General features: G+C 52.2%; 1 long non-coding RNA gene across 5 annotated transcripts; it reads right to left on the bottom strand.

The window, feature by feature from the left end:
• Window positions 1–2279: 2279 nt before the first annotated feature.
• On the bottom strand, window positions 2280–6549 carry LOC138846602 (uncharacterized). Of its 5 annotated transcripts, XR_016225063.1 has the most exons (4): window positions 5771–5910; window positions 5133–5308; window positions 4247–4451; window positions 2280–3851 (listed from the first exon to the last, which is right to left on the bottom strand). It is a non-coding gene; the product is annotated as an uncharacterized LOC138846602 (long non-coding RNA). The 5 variants fall into 5 exon arrangements; XR_016225062.1 differs by lacking the exons at window positions 2280–3851; window positions 5771–5910 and adding an exon at window positions 6353–6549 and having other exon boundaries at window positions 4062–4451; XR_016225060.1 differs by lacking the exons at window positions 2280–3851; window positions 5771–5910 and adding an exon at window positions 6078–6533 and having other exon boundaries at window positions 4062–4451.
• Window positions 6550–6935: the final 386 nt, after the last annotated feature.

Raw genomic sequence — 6935 nt, 5'->3', positions numbered from 1 at the left:
TCTGGTGCCTCACCGGTGAGTAGAAATTGTTTGATTTCTTCTGGTTTCTGGTCTGTGGGTCGGCCCGTGAGGGGTTGTTGAGAGGCTGGACACAGCACTACTTCCAAACCAGGTCTGAGTGCGAGACGTCATCTCAGGCCTCTGGTCTTGCTTGTCTGGTTTTGGTTAAACCTAATTTGTGTAAGGATCATCTTTGTTCATTCACTGTTGTGTCTCGTTAAGGAGATGGGACAGGGTCTCTCTTCCCGCTGACCCTCCACTGGGTTTCCTCCTGCAAGACTTGGATGAAGTCAAAAATTTGGATATGAAATAAATGCTCTTGATTTCCACCTTTTTTGTGAGTGGGAGTGGCCACTAATCTCTTTATGGCTTTACAGGTTCAAAGGGTGATTTTTGGGAAACCAGGTCATTGTGACCAGGCCCTGTACACTGAGGTCTGGATGGATTTTCTCATAGACCCCCCAACACGGCTGAGAGTCGGCCTAAAGAAACAGATAAGGCCTCTAAAGGAAAGAGTGCTGGGGACCCGAGGGAAGGATAAGCCACCCCCCCAGTCATTCCAAGTCCCCCAGAGGATTCAGATGTCCTAGACCCTCCCCCATATGGGATCCTGCCGACGACCCCAAGTGCCCCTGACTCTTCCACTCCAATGTCCCCTGCGGGCCCGTCGACACCTGCAACTCTGAGGACCCTTGATCAGGGTAGAAGACCAGCCTCATTAGCCCTCCACACACATGGAGGGGGGCGAGGTAGCCCCTTTACCCGCAGCTGAGGAGTTTCCAGATTCCACTCAACCCCTCGTTCAAGTCCCCCCTTTACACCAGGTGCCTCCCCGTTGCGGGAAGGCAGGCTTCCTGCATGGTGGTTATTCCCTTTTCCACTAGCCATCTGTATAGCTGGAAACAGGGAACCCTTCTTTCTCGGAAAAACCGCAGGCTCTAATCTCCCTTCTGAGTCTACTCTCTTCACTCACCAACCGACTGGGATGACTGCCAGCAGCTTCTGCAGACCTTCTCACCTCGGAGGAGAGATCGCATCCAGCGAGAGGCCCAAAACCCGTCTCGGCCCCGACGGAGAGCCTTCCTCTGAGCCCATCAGACAGGAGAGAGTATTTCCCCTTAGCCGCCCTGATTGGGACCCAAATGATGGAGGTAAAGAGGCTCCCAACCAGTATCGCCAGATTCTTATAAGGGGGTATGCGCGGCAGCCAGAAGCAACTAATTTATCTAAGGTAAGTGAGACCATCCAAGAGCCAGTCCCTGGGAGCTTCTCTTGGGCGCCTCTTTGAAGCATGCTGCGTGTATGCTCCCACAGACCCAGAGGCCCCTGAAAACAGTCGTGCAATTAACGTGGTGCTGGTATCACAGTCGGCCCCGATATCAGACGTGAGTTACAAAGTCTGAAGGGTTCAAGGCAAAGCTCTGAATTGGCAGAGGTGGCTCAACGGGTCTATAATAATGGAGATGACCCTGCTACTGTCCAGACAAAAAAGATGGCCAGAATTACGGCTTTAAGAAACCCTGGAAGTAGCAGTGTGGCCTCTTCACGCTGCCTGTGCCTAACTCATTCTGAGACTATGTGTTTACAACACTTTCTAGAATGTAAGATAAAATATATATACATGAAGACATGCTTCCATATGTGTGATCTTATTGAATACAAAAACTGTAAGGAAGTAAGGTCAACACAGTTAAACTTATCCAACATACATATAAGGAAATAAATTCAACTACTTTTTTGTAATCAAAACCGTTTATCCTGATTGTGTCTGAGTAAATCAAACAAACTGTTAAATTAGCTAAGTTAGGTAATCACATTAAGTGTGCCCCGCTTTAGTTAAATGCTATGGGTACATAAGGTGTGTGTACAAGGTACAGGACTGTTAGAATAATTACAAGTATGCTAGAAAGTGTGTTATAAAATGTGTTGCCATACTAGACCATGTATCTACACATAACTTGTTTGGTAGGTAATTTGCTAAATTGTTAAATTACTAATTGATACTAGCAAAAACAACTGTAAAATAACAGACTCATCAATATGTGCTGCAGGTATCTACTGAGCCCAGAGACAACGGTAAGACAACAGACCCATCAGTCTCTGCCGCAGCAACACTGTGCGGCATAGTCTCAGAGAGATGGTACAATGGTGTTAACCGACTCCTCCAGAGGCTGCAGTATGTGAAACCTTGAGGCCCCACCTTACTAGGCCTCCAGTTTCAGGGGATGAACTGTAAGGAGCAGAAATTAAACCACTTCACCACAACATTAACAAGAAATACCCAAGAGCTAAGCTGACTGCAGATCTGCATAGACCTGATAAGAACCACCCATGGCCCACACCCAGCCTCCTGGGGACCTCCTTGGTCCTACACTGACCCCCAAAAGTCTGCAGACTGAAGAGGCCCAGAGAGACTCTGAACAGACGCTCCTGAGAGCGGCAGGCGAAAGCCCCGGGTTGACCCACCACACTCAGACCTTCCCGCAAAAGAGTTCTCTCAGCCAGGCCTGCTTGCCCAATGCCGAGGCGCTGAGCTAGCCCGACGCCGAGGCTCTGAGCTAGCCCGACGCCGAGGCGCTGAGCTAGCCTGATGTTGAAGCCCTGCTCGTCTGAAGCAGAGACCTGTGTTCTGCTCAGAGGCACCACCCTTGCGGATGCTTTCAGAAGCCGCCCTCTGTGGCTGAGACACTCGTGGGGTGCACCAGAGGTACTCTGGGAACCCTGGGAGGTCGGTTTGCTCAGTGTGTTATGTAAATCAGAATGTGTGACTTCCCCACTGCATAATAAAATCCTTATTGGAACCAACACAGCCTCGGTGCCGTTACCCCATGCATGACAAGAAATAATGTATTTATGTATAAATTTATCATCGAGGCAAGACTCAAACTCCCCAAGTTGCAGAATATTAGTGGTGGAAATGAAATAAATACAAAATAAGCATAAGGATATGCCATGCTAATGTATTAGGAGACTTAAATCTTTTTTTTTTAAATTCATTTGACAGGTAGAGTTATAGACAGTGAGAGAGAGAAAGGTCCTCCTTCCGTTGGTTCACTCCCCAAATCACCACGCCGATCTGAAGCCAGGACCCAGATGCCTCGTCCCAGTATCCCATGCGGGTGCAGGGGCCCAAGCACTTGGGCCATCCTCCACTGCCCTCCCAGGCCACAGCAGAGAGCTGGACTGGAAGAGGAGCAACCAGGACTAGAACCCAGTGCCCACATGGGATGCTGGCGCCACAGGTGGAGGAGTAACCAGGTGAGTCCCGGCACTGGCCCCAGAAGACTTAAATCTTTAAAGACTGCAATACCACCCAAAGCAATCTATGGTCAATGTGATTCCTATCACAATCACACGGACCTTGGGGCATGTCTGTTAGAACACCCATCCTAACATTCTCGTGGGCATGTCTATTAGAACACCCGTCCTAACATTCTCATGGAATTCCAAACAGGAATGGCCGAAGCTGAACTGAAAAACAAACACAAATGTAGCAGATTCATGTTTCTCAATTTAAAATCTTAACAAAAAACAATGGTAATTTTAAAAACCCTAAATATGAGACAAAGGGATAAACTGTGCAATAAAACATACAGATAAATCTGCATAACTTTAGATTTCACATTTCTTAGATCTGACGCCAAAAGCACAAGCAACCAATAGAAAAACCAGACACACTGGATTTCCTCAAAACTAAAAATATTGTCCATCAGAAAACACTACCAAGAAAACTGTCAGACAAAAATAAAAACCATTTTCTCCTCTGACTCAGCGGTCCACATAGAACACCTTCTGATGAGATGGGGGTGGTTTAGAGTCCTGTAGACCAGTGCAATTCCAGTGCTATCTGCCTGGGGACAGGATCAGATACACAGATTAACGGCTCAATCATAAAAGACTGTTCCCACTTCTGATGCAAATGGCAAAATTGCTATTAATAGGGTCGCAGGTGACCACGGGACTTCCATTTGACTTGGATACTAATCAGAGGTTCCCACAACCACCTTCTCTAGTTTGATCATTTGCTACAGTAGCTTACACAACCCAGGAAAACAGCACACTTGCCATTCTTGATTTATTACAGTGTATACTAGAAAGGCTACAAACGAACAACCCATGATGGTGTGCACAGGGTAAGGCGGGTGGGGAGACTGCGGAACTGTCACAGATTCTCAAGGTTGCCTCCCTCCCAGCACCTCCACGTGTTAATGCAGAAACTCTGAACCCCATCCTTCTGGACTCTTACTGGGTTTAATGAAGGAGTCAGCAGGATTAGATCACTGGACACTGGTGGTCACGGCAATCTTCAGTCCCGCTTCACAACAATACTTGGAGTGACACGTGTTCTGTTATACGACACACACTGCAGGAGGGTGCTTCAGTAAACTCCCAGGCTGGAGAGCGGGCGTTCAGCCACACCACAGTGCTCTGGCTTCCGGCAAGTGCAGATACTGGGAGGGCAGGGAGCACTGGGATCATTCACTGTGTGGGGTGTGTGTCCTCAGCACCCCCCCCCCGACTCATTTCCCTTTTCAAGATGAAAACACGAGCTCTACTGTCGGGGGTGAACACCTAGTGACAGCCGTGTGAAGGCTGGGTCCCGGCTGGAGCACGTGCCGATCACAGGGGGCCGCTCCTTCGCTCTTCCGCCTTGTGCAGGGAGCAGGGGCCATCAGTCTACGCACTGACTCAGCCGCACACAGCAGAAGCCTGAATGCCAGCCACGCCAAAGACACAGTCAAACTCACTTTCCACCAAGGAGGCAGGGTGAAGCCGAGGGAGAGATACACAGGGGACTGGGACACAGGGAGATGGCGACAGGCCAGAACTGCCCAGAGGAAGATGTGTGTACTGGGGAGGCGGCAGTTTTAGGCTCAGGCTCTCAGGGCTAGGGGACTTTCTGCTGGACCCAGTCCCCACCCCCAGTGGCTGCCCATGGAACCCTGAGGGCCTGCGATGCCTGCGCTTGGCAGTATCTGTGCTCCCGAGGCACCCCAGGGAGGCGTATCCCTGCCGGCCCTCCCAGAATTTCCCAAAACTGCTCTTGTCCTCTGCCCACACTGAGTGTGCGCTCCTGGCCCTGCCTGAGAAACAGCTCGGGCAGGGGTCCTGGCTTCTAACGTCGTCCCCACCTCCTTACTCCCACACGGGCAGGCACGAGGAGCCCCGGCGGCACGGAGGGTTTGCAGCAAAAAGGGAACTTCACTGGCGCAAGTTGGGCCGTGGGTCCCCGCCCGTGTCTGCGAGTCAGCGGCAGAACAGGCGAGCAAGGGGTACAAGGGAGCGACACCAGCTCGGGGTGAACATTCTGCAGGAATAAAAACAAATACATTTGGGGGGGGGGGGACTGCATTCTGCAGCTCCGGCACCGAGCTGGCCACCCAGAGGGCGCAGGCTTTGTAAAAGTGGCTCTTTGGTGACCACCGTCACCAGAATAGGGCTGCTCATCCGCCTCTCATCTGCTATGGGCACAGCCCCTGGGAACATGGTGGCAGGTGCCCGGGGAGGCCACAGCCCCGGGCATTCCCGGGCCGGTCGCTCCCGGAGAAAGGCAGTGGCCTGCACCCTCCGTGCGTATCATCGTGCCAGAGGCCACGGGACGGACTTCAGGTTAGCGCCAGACACGCGTGCTGGGCTTGGGGTGGAAACCGGACTCTCTGAACTCCGTTTTTCCACCTGAAGCCCTTCCTCTGCCCAATGCTCGGAAGACCCCTCCCCACCACCAACCCCGGCCTGCCACCGAGGCCCGCGCAGGGAACCTTTTCCTCACCTCCGACAGCGCGAAAAACATCCCCGAGGACTCGGCTCTGGTTTCTCTGACAAGCCTGAAGCCAGTCAGAAAAAGCGGGTTCGCGCGCCGGACCCTAACCCTAGGAATCCTGACCTTTGACCCAAGCCTCAGCACAACCCTAACCCTAACCCTACGCTGATCCCCTGACCCTGACCCTAACCCTAGCATAACACTGGGGTTGGAGAGGAAGTGGAGAATCGTTAGCACCGCTGATAGCAGGGAATGTTGAGTGGTGTCGCCACTGTGGAAAACAACCCGGCAGCTGCGCCAAAAGAAAGACAAGTACCGTGGGACCTAGCGATTCCACTTCCGGCTGTCCGCCGGCAGCCGCCGAGGATGCTGGGTACTGTAGTCCGCGCTCTCCCTGCGCAGCCTTCACCGCGAAGGCTCAGGGCCACCGCCAGGGATTCTGGGTACTGTAGTCCGCGCTCTCCCTGCGCAGCCTTCACCGCGAAGGCTCAGGGCCACCGCCAGGGATTCTGGGTACTGTAGTCCGCGCTCTCCCTGCGCAGCCTTCACCGCGAAGGCTCAGGGCCACCGCCAGGGATGCTGGGTACTGACCGGCGTCTCTGGGAGTTGAAAATGGCAGATGCGTCCGACCACCCCGGGGGAATCTCGGTAGTGTGGCCTGGCGCTCTGCACCGCGCAGTCCTCACCGCTGGACGCTGCGTGCTAGCCCTGGCACCCTTGGGGATTCCAGGGGCCTGCCCGATACCGCCAAGGATTCTGCGTAGGGTAGTATGGCGCCTTGCTCGCACAGCGTCGTCGCGGAGGCCTCTGGGAAATGTAGTCTTTGAGGTGCAGCAACACAGCCACACAGCAAGGCTGTGTAGACACTTGGAGCGAACCCCAACTTCATGTAGTTCCACGTATAAAAACTTCACTTGCATAATGAAAAGGACTCTTAACACAGCCATAATACCATCTTCACATAAAAAATAATAAAAACGTGTTAATATCAAATCAGTAGAGATTCCTCAAGTTATTTCAAATGTCACAGATCTAAAGAAACCTAGTTTAGAGTAGGCGCATTTGGGTGCCAGTTGGATCCCGGCTGCTCCACATCTGATCCAGCTTCCTGCTAATCCACCTGGGAAAAACTGCAGAAGATGGCCTGGGAGTTTGGGCCCCTGCCACTCCTGCA

Source organism: Oryctolagus cuniculus, chromosome 18, assembly GCF_051225735.1.
Source record: "Oryctolagus cuniculus isolate XC-2025 breed Fujian yellow rabbit chromosome 18, ASM5122573v1, whole genome shotgun sequence".
NCBI classification, from domain to species: Eukaryota; Metazoa; Chordata; class Mammalia; order Lagomorpha; family Leporidae; genus Oryctolagus; species Oryctolagus cuniculus.
The sequence above is the reverse complement of the archived record's forward strand: the minus strand, read 5'-3'. Positions and strand labels throughout refer to the sequence as shown.